Below are 15,593 nucleotides of genomic sequence, written 5' to 3' on the forward strand. Positions count from 1 at the left end.
TTTTTCATGTGGCTGACTTCTAGTTTCTTAACATTGTGTTTTGAAACTATGCATGGGATGATCTCAATCTTTTGTACTTGTTGAAGTTTAATTTATGATGCAGCATGTGATATGTTTTAGAGAACTGGAAAGAAATGTATATTTTGCTACTTGGGTGAAATATTCTGAATATACCTGTTAAGTCTCTCTGGTCCAATGTGTTTCTTGAAACTACATTTCCTTGTTGATTTTATTTTCTTTTTTTATAATTTATTTTATTTTTTTTTCAGTATTCCAAGATTCATTATTTAAGCACCACACCCAGTGCTCTGTGCAATACATGCTCTCCTTAATACCCACCCACCAGGATCACCCAATCCCCCCGCTCCTCCCTTCTAAAACACTCAGTTTGTTTCTCAAAGTCCACAGTCTCCTAATGTCCTCCATTTTATTCCTTCAACTACAGAAGTAATTGAAACCATATGATAATTGACTCTCTCTGCTTGACTTATTTCACTCAACATAATCTTCTCCATTCCCAACCATGTTAATATAAAAGTGGGGCATTCCTTCTTTCTGATGGAGGTTTAATATTCCAGTGTATATATAGACCATAAATTTTTTAACCATTCATCTGTTGAAGAATATCTTGACTCTTTAAACACTGATTATGTGGCCATTGATGCTATGAATGTTGGGATACATACGTCCCTTCTTTTCTCTACACCTATATCTTTGGGGTAATACCATCTGCTCACGAATGTTTGGATCAACCAAGAAATCATAGAAGAATTTAAAGAATTCATGGAAACCAATTAAATGAAGACACATCAGTCAAAAACCTATGGGATAGGAGGCAGAAGATGGCGGGGAAGTAGGAGAAGGTGCCTGTTCAACCTGCACCCTAAAGTGAGCTGATTACCTTCCAAAGATCTCCAATCACCCACGAATTCAGCCTGAGATCCGAATTATACACGTCTGGATCTCTACTGGAGCAGAAGACGCCAGTGGGCAGGTAAAGCAGAGTGGGAAAGTCGGACTGATATCGGAAGATAAACAAAAGGGGAAGGGAGCCACCAGAGGCGACCTGTTGGAAAGTAATATACCAATAGGAGAGTGCCCTGTGCCTGGGGACAAGCATTAACTTGGGAGTCTGGTAGAAAGCACTCAAAAAGAGCAAAGGGTCACCAGGCAGTGGGGGGGGGGAATTGTGGGAATCGGGGTGTTAGGGTCAGGGGCTTAAGTCCCCAGAACCAGGACAGCCACCCCTGGCACAGAGCCAGAGAGAATGAGGCAGAGAAACCAGGTCTCGGTCCCTGAACCACCAGCACGCCTGAGAGTGTGTGGCGCCTGGCTTCCGTGAGGGGCTGGGAGCCTTGCCAGCCAACAGAAGCACAGCCTTTTTGCAGTCCCCACCCAAGTGCCCTGCTGTGCCATCAGAGTCTGAGTCGTACCCCACGCCCTCCCCTGAGATAGGTGCACACAAAGGCCAGCCAGGTGCTCTCGGACTGGAAAGACCATACGCTCCCAGCCCGGCCAGCAGGAAAATCTCAGCGTGGAATCGCTGCTTGGAACTTCTCTGGCAGTCTGGAGCTGCCCAGACAGCCGCCGCTGCTGTGGTTTTGGGTACAAGCAAAAAATCCTGAGTCCCCAGGGACTGCGACTGGGAACCTGCTCTGTCAGTAGCCAAGGGGGGATTTATATGGGCTCTGCAACCAGACTGAGGCTTCTTTCTGAGAGGGAGGTCAAGGTGCAGTTTGCTTTCCTCTAAACCTACAAAAACCATCAAAAGCGGTCAAGGTGAGAGAGAAAAACAAAAGAGAACAAAAATAAAAACCTCCAGAGAACAAAGCCTGAAAAAAACAGTTTCCTCAGAGCCCATCCCCTTGAGGGGGACGGGAGGACTTAGCTGAGAGAACTTCAGGAACTGAAAACCCACGTGGCAGGCCCCTCCCCCAGAAAACCAACCAGGGGGGAAAAAAAAAAAAAAAGGAAGACAAGAGAACAACCACCACTACTTCATAGGAAAATTTTTATTATTAATTCGATCCCAGTATTCTGGCTCATTTTTTATATAGTTAATTTTTATTATTATATAGATAATTTTTAAACTTATTTACAGTCACAGTGAGATGTCCAGTACATCAAATTCCATAATAACCTTCTAACCTGAACATTTTGATACATACACCGGTGTTCTCCTTTTGCATTTCTATTTTTTAAATTTCTTTTTTTTTAAATTTTAGTTTACTTTAGTTTATTCCTTTTTTAAATTTTTATTTTCTAATATTCATATAGAATTAAACATCAAGGTAATTCCCTTTCCCCAATCAATGCCACCCCTACAGGTAAACTAATTCCTAATCCCCCCTTATCTTAGGAAAGTTGAGTCCTTTAACAAAGATATCAAGATACATCCAGGAAGAATCAAAACAACCTTCCTCACCCACACTGAGAACTTACAACCTCTCTCCCATCTTTTTCTTCCACCAGTATTTCTGTGTTTTTGTGTTTGTCCTGAGAGTATATAAATCTTACACTCAGGGTTCTTTTAGACGAAGTTCTTCCTTTATTTGCATATATGCAAATATATGTATGTATTTTTTTCGCTTGTCATATACTTTTATCAGGCGTTTTGTTGTCTGTTTCTGTTTGTATACTTCATAAATCTTACCTTGGGGCCCATTTGAGCTGAACCTTCTCTTTTATCTCATCTTTCATTCCTGTCTCTCACCCTCTCTCTCTTTTTTTTCCTTTTCTTTTTCCACTCATTTGGGTAGGGAAACCTGATTGCTCAGAAGCATTCCAGGGTGCACCTTACTGCACCACAGTTGATACACCCAGCTACACCCGTTCAGCCATCTCTCACCAAAATGACTAGGAAGAGGAATGCACAACAGAAGAAAAATACAGAGGATGGACCATCTGCAACAGAGCTAATGGCTATCAACATAGACAATATGTCGGAAAGAGAATTCAGGCTAACAATTATCCAAGCAATAGCTAGGTTGGAGAAAGTCATGGGTGACCAAACAGAATTGATTAGGGCCGAACTGAAAACGACCAGAGATCATGTTTTCAATATTAGGTAAGAGCTGAAAGCTACCAGGGATGAGCTTCACTATGCTCTTAATGAGTTCCAATCTAATAAAAATTCTCTCAACGTTAGTGTAACTGAGACAGAAGATAGAATTAGTGATCTGGAGGAAAAACAGATAGAGAGAAAGGATCAGGAGGAAGCCTGGAACAAATGGCTTAGAAGCCAGGAAAACAGAATCAGGGAAATAAATGATGCCATGAAACGTTCCAACGTCAGAATCATTGGAATTCCTGAAAAGGAGGAGAAAGAAAGAAGTCTAGAAGATATAATGGAAAAAGTTCCTCATGAAAATTATCCAAATCTCGTGAATGGAACCAGCGTTCATGTAGTAGAGGCTGAAAGGTTTCCCCCCAAGATTACAGATTCTGGAAAGTACTCGAGACACCTAATAGTAAGAATGAAGAATTATAATTGTATGCAGAAACTCTTGAAAGCAGCTAGGGCAAAGAAGATCCTTACGTACAGAGGAAAGCCAATCAGAATAATGTCAGACCTGTCCACAGAGACCTGGAAAGGCAGAAAGGGCTGGCAAGATATATTCAGGGCACTGAATGAGAAGAACATGCAGCCAAGAATACTTTATCCAGCAAGACTGACATTCAAAATGGATGGAGAGATAAAGAGTTTCCAGGACCGGCAAGACTTAAAAGACTATGCAACCACCAAGCTGATACTGCAGGAAATATTAAGGGGGCTACTTTAAAGGAGAAAAAAGGCCAAGAATAGCACTGAACAGAAATATAGAGACAATCTACAGAAAGAAAGAACTTCAAAGGTAACACGATGTCAATAAAAACGTCTATCAATAATCACCCTCAACGTGAATGGCCTAAATGCACCCATAAAATGGCAGAGGGTTGCAGACTGGATAAAACGACAGGACCCATCCATATGTTCTCTACAGGAGACCCATTTTGAACCTAAAGATACACCCAGACTGAAAGTGAAGGGATGGAGAAGCATCTTTCATGCCAATGGGCCTCAAAAAAAGCCTGGGGTAACGATTCTCATATCAGATAAATTAGATTTTAAACTAAAGACTGTAGTCAGAGATACAGAAGGACACTACATAATCCTTAAAGGGTCTATCCACCAAGATGATCTAACAATTGTAAATATCTATGCCCCCAATATGGGAGCAGCCAATTACATAAGAAAACTGTTCATCAAGATAAAGAGTCATATTGATATGAATACACTAATCGTTGGAGATCGTAACATGCCTCTCTCAGAAATAGACAGATTGTCCAAGCTGAAAATCAATAAAGAAACAAGAGCATTGAATGACATATTGGACCAGATGGACCTCATAGATATATACAGAACATTCTACCCTAAAACAACAGAATACTCATTCTTCTCAAGTGCACATGGAACTTTCCTAATAGACCACATACTGGGTTACAAATCAGGACTCAGCCGATACCAAAAGACTGAGATTATTCCCTGCACATTCTCAGATCACAATGCTTTGAAACTGGAGCTCAATCACAAGGAAAAGTTCCGAAGGAACTGAAACACCTGGAAGCTAAAAACCACCTTGCTTAAGAATGCTTGGATCAACCAGGAGATCAAGGAAGAACTGAAACAATTCATGGAAACCAATGACAATGAAGAAACTTCGATCCAAATCCTATGGGATACAGCAAAGGCGGTCATAAGGGGGAAATACATAGCCATCCAAGCCTCCCTCAAAAAAATTAAAAAATCCAGAACACAGCAGCTGTCTCTACACCTTAAAGAACTGGGGGATCAGCAACAAATCAAACCAACTCCACACATAAGAAGGGAAATAATCAAGATTAGAGCTGAGATCAAGGAGGTAGAAACCAGAGATACAGTAGAACGTATCAATGAAACTAGAAGCTGGTTGTTAGAAAGAATCAATGAGATAGATAAACCATTGGCCACACTAATCCAAAAGAAAAGAGAGAAAGCTCAAATACATAAAATTATGAATGAAAAGGGAGAGATCACAACAAACAACAAGGAAATAGAAACAATCATCAGAAGTTATTATCAACAGTTATATGCCAATAAACTTAGCATTCCTGGAAAACTATAAACTCCCAAAATTGAATCAGGAAGAAATTGACAACCTGAATAGACCAATATCTAGTAACGAGATTGAAGCGGTGATTAAAAAACCTCCCAAAAAACAAGAGCCCAGGACCTGATGTATTCCCGGAAAATTCTACCAAATTTTAAGTGAAGGAATATCACCTATTCTCCTGAAGCTGTTTCAAAAAATTGAAGCAGAAGGAAAACTTCCTGACTCTTTCTATGAAGCCAACATTACCCTGATCCCCAAACCAGGCAAAGACCCTACCAAAAAGGATAACTTAAGACCAATATCACTGATGAATATGGATGCTAAGATTCTCAACAAGATCCTAGCAAACAGGATCCAACATCACATTAAAAAGATTATCCACCATGACCAGGTGGGATTCATCCCTGGGCTACAAGGATGGTTCAACATTTGCAAATCAATCAATGTGATAGAACAAATTAATATGAGAAGAGAGAAGAACCACATGGTCCTCTCAATTGATGCAGAAAAAGAATTTGACAAAAATCCAGCATCCGTTCCTGATTAAAACACTTCAAAGTATAGGGATAGAGGGAACATTCCTGAACTTCATCAAATCTACCATGAAAGACCCATAGCAAATATTATCCTCAATAGGTAAAAGCTTGTGTCCTTTCCATTGAGATCAGGAACACAACAAGCATGCCCACTCTCACCACTCTTGTTCAACATAGTATTAGAAGGCCTAGCAACAGCCATCAGACAACAAAGGGAAATAAAAGGTATCCAAATTGATAATGAAGAAGTCAAACTCCCTCTCTTTGCAGATGACATGATTCTTTATATGGAAAACCCAAAAGACTCCACCAACAAACTAAAAGAACTCATACAGCATTTCAGCAACGTGGCAGGATACAAAGTCAATGTGCACAAATCAGTGGCTTTCTTATACACTAACAATGAAAATACAGAAAGGGAAATTAGGGAATCGATTCCATTTACTATAGCACCAAGAACCATAAGGTACCTGGGAATAAACCTAACCAAATAGGTAAAGGTTCTGTACTCAAGGAACTACAGAACACTCATGAAAGAAATTGAAGAAGACACAAAAAGATGGAAGACCATTCCATGCTCTTGAATCGGAAGAATAAACATTGTTAAAATGTTTATACTGCCTAGAGCAATCTATACTTTTAATGCTATTCCAATCAAAATTCCACCGGTATTCTTCAAAGAGCTGGAGCAAATTATGCTAAAATTTGTATGGAATCAGAAGAGACCCTGAATTGCTAAGGAAATGTCGAAAAACAAAAATAAAGCTGGGGGCATCATGTTACCTGATTTCAAGCTTTACTACAAAGCTGTGATCACCAAGACAGCATGGTACTGGCATAAAAACAGACACATAGACTAGTGGAACAGAGTAGAGAGCCCAGATATGGACCTCCAACTATATGGTCAAATAATCTTCGACAAAACAGGATAAAATATACAGTGGAAAAAAGGCAGTCTCTTCAATTAATGGTGCTGGGAAAACTGGGCTGCTATATGTAGAAGATTGATACACAACCATTCTCTTACATGGTACCCAAAGATATACTCAAAATGGATAAAAGACCTCAAGGTGAGACAGGAGTCCACCAGAATCCTAGAGGAGAACATAGGCAGTAATCTCTTCGATATCAGCCACAGCAACTTCTTTCAAGATATGTCTCCAAAAGCAAAGGAAACAAAAGCGAAGATGAACTTTTGGGACTTCATCAAAATCAAAAGTTTCTGCACAACAAAAGAAACAGTCAAGAAAACAAGGAGGCAACCCACGGAATGGGATAAGATATTTGCAAATGACAGTACAGACCAAAGGTTGATATCCAGGATCTATAATGCACTCCTCAAACTCAACATACACAAAACAGACAATCATATCAAAAAATGGGCAGAAGATATGGACAGACACTTCTCCAATAAAGACATACAAAATTCTATCAGACACATGAAAAAATGTTCATCATCACTAGCCATCAGGGAGATTCAAATTAAAACTACATTGAGATATCACCTTACACCAGTTAGAATGGCCCAAATTAGCAAGAAAGGAAACAACATGTGTTGGAGAGGATGTGGAGAAAGGGGAACCCTCTTACACTGTTGGTGGGAATGCAAGTTGGTGCAGCCTCTTTGGAGAACAGTGTGGAGATTCCTCAAGAAATTAAAAATAGAAATTCCCTATGACCCTGAAATTGCACTCCTGGGTACTTACCCCAAAGATACAGATGTCGTGAAAAGAAGGGCCATCTGTACCCCAATGTTTATAGCAGCAATGGCCATGGTCGCCGAACTGTGGAAAGAACCAAGATGCCCTTCAACGGATGAATGCATAAGGAAGATGTGGTCCATAAACACAATGGAGTATTATGCCTCCATCAAAAAGGACGAATACCCAACTTTTGTAGCAACATGGACGGGACTGGAAGAGATTATGCTGAGTGAAATAAGTCAAGCAGAGAGAGTCAATTATCTTTCGGTTTCACTTATTTGTGGAGCATAACAAAAAGCATGGAGGACATGGGGAGTTAGAGAGAATGGTGTTGGGGGAAATTGGAAGGGGAGGTGAATCATGAGAGAGTATGGACTCTGAAAAACAATCTGAGGGGTTTGAAGTGGCGTGCGGGTGGGAGGTCGGGGTACCAGGTGATGGTTATTATAGAGGGCATGGATTGCATGGAGCACTGGATGTGGTGAAAAAATAATGATACTCTTATGCTGAAAATAAATAAATGAAAAATAAAAAGTTGTCCTTTGAAGTGTTGGTGGTGGTTCTCTTGTAGTCTTTTTTTTTTTTTTTTCTTTCTTGGTTGGTTTTCTGGGGGAGGGGGGTGCCACGTGTGTTTTCAGTCAATGGTGTTCCCTGAGTTAAGTCCTCCCATCCACCTCAAGGGGGTGGGCTCTGAGGAAACGGTTTTTTCAGTCTTTTGTTCTCTGGAGGTTTTTATGTTTGTTCATTTTTTAAAATTTTTTCCTCTTGCCTTGATCACTTTGATGGTTTTTGTAGCTTTAGAGGAAAACAAACTACAGCAGGTACTCCCTCTCAGAGAGAAGCCTCAGTCTGTTCTGTGGTTGTGCAGAGCCCATGTAAATTTCCCCTTGGCAGCTGGCAGAGTAGGTTCTGAGTCACGATCCCTGGGAACACAGTATCTTCTGTTTGTACCCAAAACCACAGCAGTGGCGGCTTTCTGGGCAGCTCCAGACCCCCAGAGAGGTTCCAAGCAGCGATCGCCCACTGAGATTTTCCCCTGGCCTGGGATGGGAGTGCCTGGTCTTTCTGGGTCGAAGAGCATCTGTCTTGTGTGCTCCTCTCTCAGGGGAGGCTGTGGGTCGCTCGTCTCAGGCTCTGAGAGTGGGGCGCAGGTCCGAGAGCACCAGTCTGGGCCTTCGTACACCTCTCTCAGGGGAAGTTTGGGGCGCGCGTCTTGGGCTCTGAAACAATGGCGTGGGACTAAGAGCACCAGGTGGGCCTTTGTGCACCTCTCTCAGGGGAGGTTGAGGGGCGCTCGAGTCTCAGGTTCTGTAGCAGGGCGATCTGCTGTCTGGCAAGGCTCCCAGTCCCTCACAGGAGCCAGAACCCCTGCAATCTCAGGTGTGCTGGTGGCTCAGGGACCAAGACCTGGTTTCTCCACCACACTCTTTCTGGCTCAGCGCCAGGGAGGCTGTCTTGGTACCAGGGAATTAAGCCCCTGTCCCTAGCTTCCCCTATTCCCACAATCCCCCACCCATGATACTTTGCTCTTTTGAAGTGCTTTCAGCCAGTCTCCAAGTTAATGCTGGTCCCCAGATGCAGGGCACGCTCACTCATATTAGGGGTATTACATCCCAACCAGTCACCTCTGGTGGCTCCCTCCCCCTTTTGTTTGTCTTCCGATATCAGTTTGCCGTTCCCACTCTGCTTTACCTGCCCACTGGCGACTTCTGCCCCTGTAGAGATCCAGATGTGTATAATTCTGATCTCAGGCTGATTTCATGGGTGGTTGGAGTTCTTTGGTAGATAATCAGCTCACTTTAAGGTACAGGTTGAAAAGGCGCCTCCTCATACTTCCCTGCCATCTTGTCCTCCCCATAAATAACATTTTTTTTAAAAAAATAAATAAAGTTGAAGGATCCAGACTTTAAAATAATGTCAAGTTCAGTGTTTTAGTTTTCATTTTAAACTAAAAATATAAAGAGCTTGTGGATTAAACAGAATTAATTTCCAAATTAAAAAAGTAAAGTGCATTATTTTCGCAATATGTCCTTCAAAGCATTAATGTGAATAGTGAAAATGCCTGCCATACAATATTTAATTAACATTAAACTAAAGACAATGGATAATTTGCCTCCACATTTTTATAATACAGATATACAAAATTAAAGAAAAATAATGAACATCTAAAAAAATAATGAACAGCTCTTGTGTGTGCGTGTATGTATAAATTTTTAAATTATTATTAATCCCAATACAGTTAACAGACAGTGTTATATTAGTGCCAGGTGGGCAACACAGTACATTTTTGCCATTTTTGAAGTTTATATTTATTTTTTTAATTTCTTTTCAGTGTAACATTATTGATTGTTTTCCACCACACCCAGTGCTCCATGCAATACGTGCCCTCCCTAATACCCACCACCTTGTTCCCCCAACTTTGCATGGCCTGCCCCTTCAAGACTCTAAGGTTGTTTTTCAGAGTCCATAGTCTCTCATGGTTCACCTTCCCTTCCAATTTCCCTCAACACCCTTCTCCTCTACATCGCCACATGTCCTTCGTGTTATTTGTTATGCTCCACAAATAAATGAAACCATATGATAATTGACTCTCTCTGCTTGACTTATTTCACTCAGCATAATCTCTTCCAGTCCCGTATTGCTACAAAAGTTGGGTATTCATCCTTTCTGATGGAGGCATAATACTCCATAGGGTATATGGACCACATCTTCCTTATCCATTCATCCCTTGAAGGGCATCTTGGTTCTTTCCACAGTTTGGTGACCGTGGCCATTGCTGCTTTAAACATTGGGGTACAGATGGCCCTTCTTTTCACGACATCTGTATCTTTGGAGGTAAATACCCAGTATTGCAATTACAGGGTCATAGGGAAGCTTTATTTTTAATTTCCTGGAGAATCTCCACACTGTTCTCCAAAGTAGCCACACCATTGCATTTCCACCAACAGTGTAAGAGGGTTCCCTTTTCTCCACATCCTCTCCAACACACTTCGTTTTCCGTCTTGCTAATTTTGGCCATTCTACCTCATGTAAAGTGAGATCTCAAGTGATTTTTATTTGAATCTCCATGGTGGCTAGTGATGATGAACATTTTTTCATGTGTCTGATAGCCATTTGTATGTCTTCATTGGAGAAGTGTCTGTTCATGTCCTCTGCCCATTTTTTGACATGATTATCTGTTTTGTGTGAGTTGAGTTTGAGGTGTTCTTTATAGATCCTGGATATCAGCCTTTTGTCTGTACTGTCATTTGCAAATATCTTCTCCCATTCCGTGGGATTCCTCTTTGTTTTGTTGACTGTTTCCTTTACTGTGCACATGCTTTTTTTTTTGTTATAATAATTTTTTTAAAGATTTTATTTATTTATTTGACAGAGAGAGATCACAAGTAGAGAGAGAGGCAGGTAGAGAGAGAGAGAGGAAAGCAGGCTCCCTGCTGAGTAGAGAGCCCAATGCGGGCCTCGATCCCAGGACCCTGAGATCATGACCCGAGCCGAAGGCAGCAGCCTAATCCACTGAGCCACCCAGGCGCCCTGTGCACATGCTTTTGATCTTGATGAAGTCAATGTTCATTTTCACTTATGTTTCCTTTACCTTTGGAGACATATCGTGAAAGAAGTTGCTGTGGCTTATATCGAAGAGGTTACTGCCTATATTCTCCTCTATGATCTTGATGGATTCCTGTCTCACGTTGAGGTCTTTTATTCATTTTGACTTTATCTTTGTGTATGGTGTAAGAGAATGGTCGAGTTTCATTCTTCTCCATATAAACTGTCCAAGTTTCCCAGCACCATTTATTGAAGAGACTGTCTTTTTTCCTTTGTATATTTTTTCCTGTTTTGTCGAAGATTATTTGACCAAACAATTGAAGGTCCATATCTGGGATCTCTATTCTGTTCCACTGGTGTATGTGTCTGTTTTTATGCCAGTACCATGCTGTCTTGGTGATCACAGCTTTGTAGTAAAGCTTGAAAATCAAGTAAAGCTTGAAATCAGATGCCCCCTTATTTTCTTTTTCTTTTTCAACATTCCCTTAGCAATATGGGGTCTCTTCTGATTCCATATAAATTTTAGGATTATTTCCTCCAGCTCTTTGAAAAATACCAGTGGAATTTTGATCAGAATGGCTTTAAAAGTATAGATTGCTCTAGGCAGTATAGCCATTTTAACAATGTTAGTTCTTCCAATCCAAGGGCATGGTATGGTCTTCCATCTCTTTGTGTCTTCATCAATTTCTTTCATGAGTTTTCTGTAGTTTCTCAAGTAATGATCCTTTACCTCTATGGTTAGGTTTATTCCCAGGTATCTTATGGTTCTTGGTGCTATAGTAAATGGAATTGATTTTCTAATTTTCCTTTCTGTATTTCCATTGTTAGTGTATAAGAAAGCCACTGATTTCTGTACATTGACTTTGTATCCTGACACATTACTGAATTGTTGTATGAGTTCTAGTAATTTGGAGGTGGAGTCTTTTGGGTTTTCTATATAAAATATCATGTCATTGTCAAAGGGAAAGAGTTTAACTTTTTCACAACCAATTTGGATACCTTTTATTTTTCTTTGTTGTCTGATTGCTGTTGTTAGGACTTCTAATACTATGTTGAACAAGAGTGGTGAGATTGGGCATCCTTGTCATGTTCCTGATCTCAACAGGAAGGCTGTGAGCTTTTTCCCATTGAGAATGATATTTGTTGTGAGTTTTTCATAGATGGGTTTTATGAAGTTGAGGAATGTTCCCTCTATCCCTATACTCTGAACTGTTTTTATCAGGAACAGATACTGGATTTTGTCAAATGCTTTTTCTGCATCAAATAAGAGGATCATGTTGTTCTTTTATCTTCTCTTATTGATTTGTTTATCACATTGATTGATTTGTGAATGTTGAACCATCCTTATAAACGAGGGATTAATCCTACCTGGTCATGGTGGATAATTTTTCAATGTGCTGTTGGATCCTGTTTTCTAGGATCTTGTTGAGAGTCTTAGCATCCATATTTCAATGATATTGGACTGAAACTCTCCTTTTTGGTGTGGTCTTTGCATGGTTTGGGGATTCAGGTAATGCTGGATTAATACAAAGGGTCTGGAAGTTTTTGTTCTGCTTCAACTTTTTGAAACAAAATCAAGAGAATAGGTGTTATTTCTTCTTTGAACGTTTAGGAGAATACTCCAGGGAATCTTTCAGGTCCTGGGCTCTTGTTTTTTGGGAGGTTTTTGATCACTACTTCAATCTTGTTTCTAGATATCAGTCTATTCAGATTGTCAGTTTCTTCCTGGTTCAATTTTGGGATTGTATAGTTTTCCAGGAATGCATCCATTTCATCTAGGTTGCTTAGCTTATTGGCATATAACTGTTGATAATAACTTCTAATGATTCTTTCTATTTCCTTGGTGTTAGTTGTGATCTCTCCTTTTTCATTCACAGTTTTATTAAATTGGGCTACCTCTCTCTTTCCTTTTGGATTAGTGTGGGCAATGGTTTATCAATCTTATTGATTCTTTCAAAAACCAGCTTCTAGTTTTATTTATATGTTCTACTATATCTCTATTTTCTATCTCATTAAGCTCTACTCTAAACTTGATTATTTCCCTTCTTGTGTGGAGTTTGCATAATTTGTTTTTGATTCTACTATTCTTTAAGGTGTAGAGAGAGTTGGTGTATTCTGGATTTTTCAATTTTTTTTGAGGGAGGCTTGGATGGCTATGTATTTCCCCCTTAGGACCGCCTTTGCTGTATCCCATAGGTTTTGTTCCGAAGTCTTCATTCTTAATGGTCCGTGAATTGTTTAAGTTTTTCTTTGATCTCCTGGTTGATCCAAGCATTCTTTAGCAAAGTGGTCTTTAGCTTCCAGGTGTTTGAGTTCCTTCAGAACTTTTCCTTGTGATTGAGCTCGTTTCAAAGCATTGTGATCTGAGAATATGCAGGGAATAATCTCAGTCTTTTGGTATCTGTTGAGCCATGATTTGTGACCCAGTATGTGCTCTATTCTGGAGAAAGTTCCATGTGCACTTGAGAAGAATGAGTATTCTGTTGTTTTAGGTTGGAATGTTCTGTATATATCTATGAGGTCCATCTGGTCCAATGTGTCATTCAATGCTCTTTTTTCTTTATTGATTTTCTTCTTGGAATATCTGTTTATTAGTGAGAGTGGCATGTTAAGGTCTCCTACTATTAATGTATTCATATCAATATGACTTTTTATCTTGATTATTAGTTTTCTTTTGTAATTGGTTTCTCCCATATTGGGGGCATAAATATTTACAGTTGATAGATCATCTTGGTGAACAGTCCCTTTAAGAATTATATAGTGTCCTTCTGTATCTCTTACTATTCTCTTAAGTTTAAAATCTAATTTATCTGATATGAGAATCACTAACCGGCCTTGTTTTGAGGCCCATTGGCATGAAAGATGTTTCTCCATCCCTTCATTTTCAGTCTGGGTGTATCCTTAGGTTCGAAATGGGTCTCTTGTAGACAACATATGGATGGTTCCTGTCGTTTTATCCAATCTCCAACCCTATGTCATTTTATTGGTGCATTTAGACCATTCACATTGAGAGTGATTATTGAAAGATACGTTTTTATTGACATCGTGTTACCTTTGAAGTCTTTCTTTCTGTAGTTTGACTCCATATATTTCTGTTCAATGATATTCTTAGGACTTTTCTTGTTTTATGGAACCCCCCTTAATATTTCCTGCAGTGTTGGCTTGGTGGTCACACACTCTTTTAAGCCTTGCTGGTCTTGGAAACTCTCTATCTCTCCATCCATTTTGAATGTCTGTCTTGCTGGATAAAGTATTCTTGGCTGCATGTTATTCTCATTTAGTGCCCTGAGTACATCTTGATAGCCCTTTCTGGCTTGCCAGATTTCTGTGTACAGGACTGATGTTATTCTGATTTTCTTTCCTCTGTACGTAAGGGGCTTCTTTTTCCTAGCTGCTTTCAAGAGATCCTGTCTACAATTATGATTCCTCATTCTTACTATCAGGTGTCTTGATGTCTTTCTTGATTCTATAATCTTGGGTGGGGCATTCTGCCTCTAGTCCATAAATGCTGGTTCCATTCTCGAGAATGGGAAAATTTTCATGGAGAATTTGTTCCGTTATATCCTCTAGCCTTATTTCTTTCTCCTCACCCTCAGGGATTCCAATAATTCTGACATTGGAACCTTTCATGGCATCATTTATTTCCCTAATTCTGTTTTTGTGGCTTCTAAGCTGTTTGTTCTAGGCTTCCTCCTGATCCTTTCTCTCTATCTCTTAGTCCTCCAGATCACAAATTTTATCTTCTGTCTCTGTTACCCTAGCTTTGAGAGAATTTAGATTAGATTGAAACTCATTAAGAACATTGTGAACATCATCTGTGGTGGCTTTCAGTTCTGCCCTAATCAATTCTGTTTTTTGTCCACCTTAGCCTGGATAATTGTTAGCCCAAATTCCCTTTCTGACATATTGCCTATGTCGATAGCCATTAGCTCTGTCGCAGAAGGTCCAGCCTCTGAATTTTTCTTCTTGTTGGGCATTCCTCCTCCTTGTCATTTTGGTGAGAGATGGCTGAACGAATGTAGCTAAATATATAGACCATGGTGCAGTCAAGGTGCACCCTGGAATGCTTCTGAACAATAAAGAGTTCCCACCCAAATGAAAGAAAAAAGAAAGAGAGAAAAAAAGAAAAAAAATATATATATAGGAGAGAGAGGGGAAAAAAAGATAAAATGAAAGAGAAAGTTCAGCCCAAATGGGCCCCTAGCTAAGATTTATGAAGTATATAAACAAAAAATAGACAAACAAAAAGACTGATTAAAGTAGATGACAAGAGAAAAAAAAATATATATATATATAGGCAAAACAAAAAAGAACCTCATCAAAAAGAATCCAAAGTATAATATTTATATACTGCCAGGACAAACACAAATACACAGAAACACTGACTGAAGAAAAAATGGGAGATTTATTATAAATTCTCAGTGTGGGTGAGAAAGGTTATTTTGATTCTTCCTGGATGTATCCTGATATCTTTGTTAAAAGACTCAACTTTCCTAAGATAAAGGGGGATTAAAAAGTGGTTTACCTATAGGCATAGCTTTGATTCAATATAGGGGATTAACTTGAAGTTTAACTCTATATGAGTATTGAAAAATAAAAATGAGAAAAGAATAAACTGAACTAAACTAAAATAAAATTTAAAAATATAAAAAAAATAGAAAAGCAAAAGGAAAATA

The sequence above is a fragment of the Mustela erminea genome, chromosome 3 (genome assembly GCF_009829155.1).
Source record: "Mustela erminea isolate mMusErm1 chromosome 3, mMusErm1.Pri, whole genome shotgun sequence".
Classification (NCBI taxonomy): domain Eukaryota; kingdom Metazoa; phylum Chordata; class Mammalia; order Carnivora; family Mustelidae; genus Mustela; species Mustela erminea.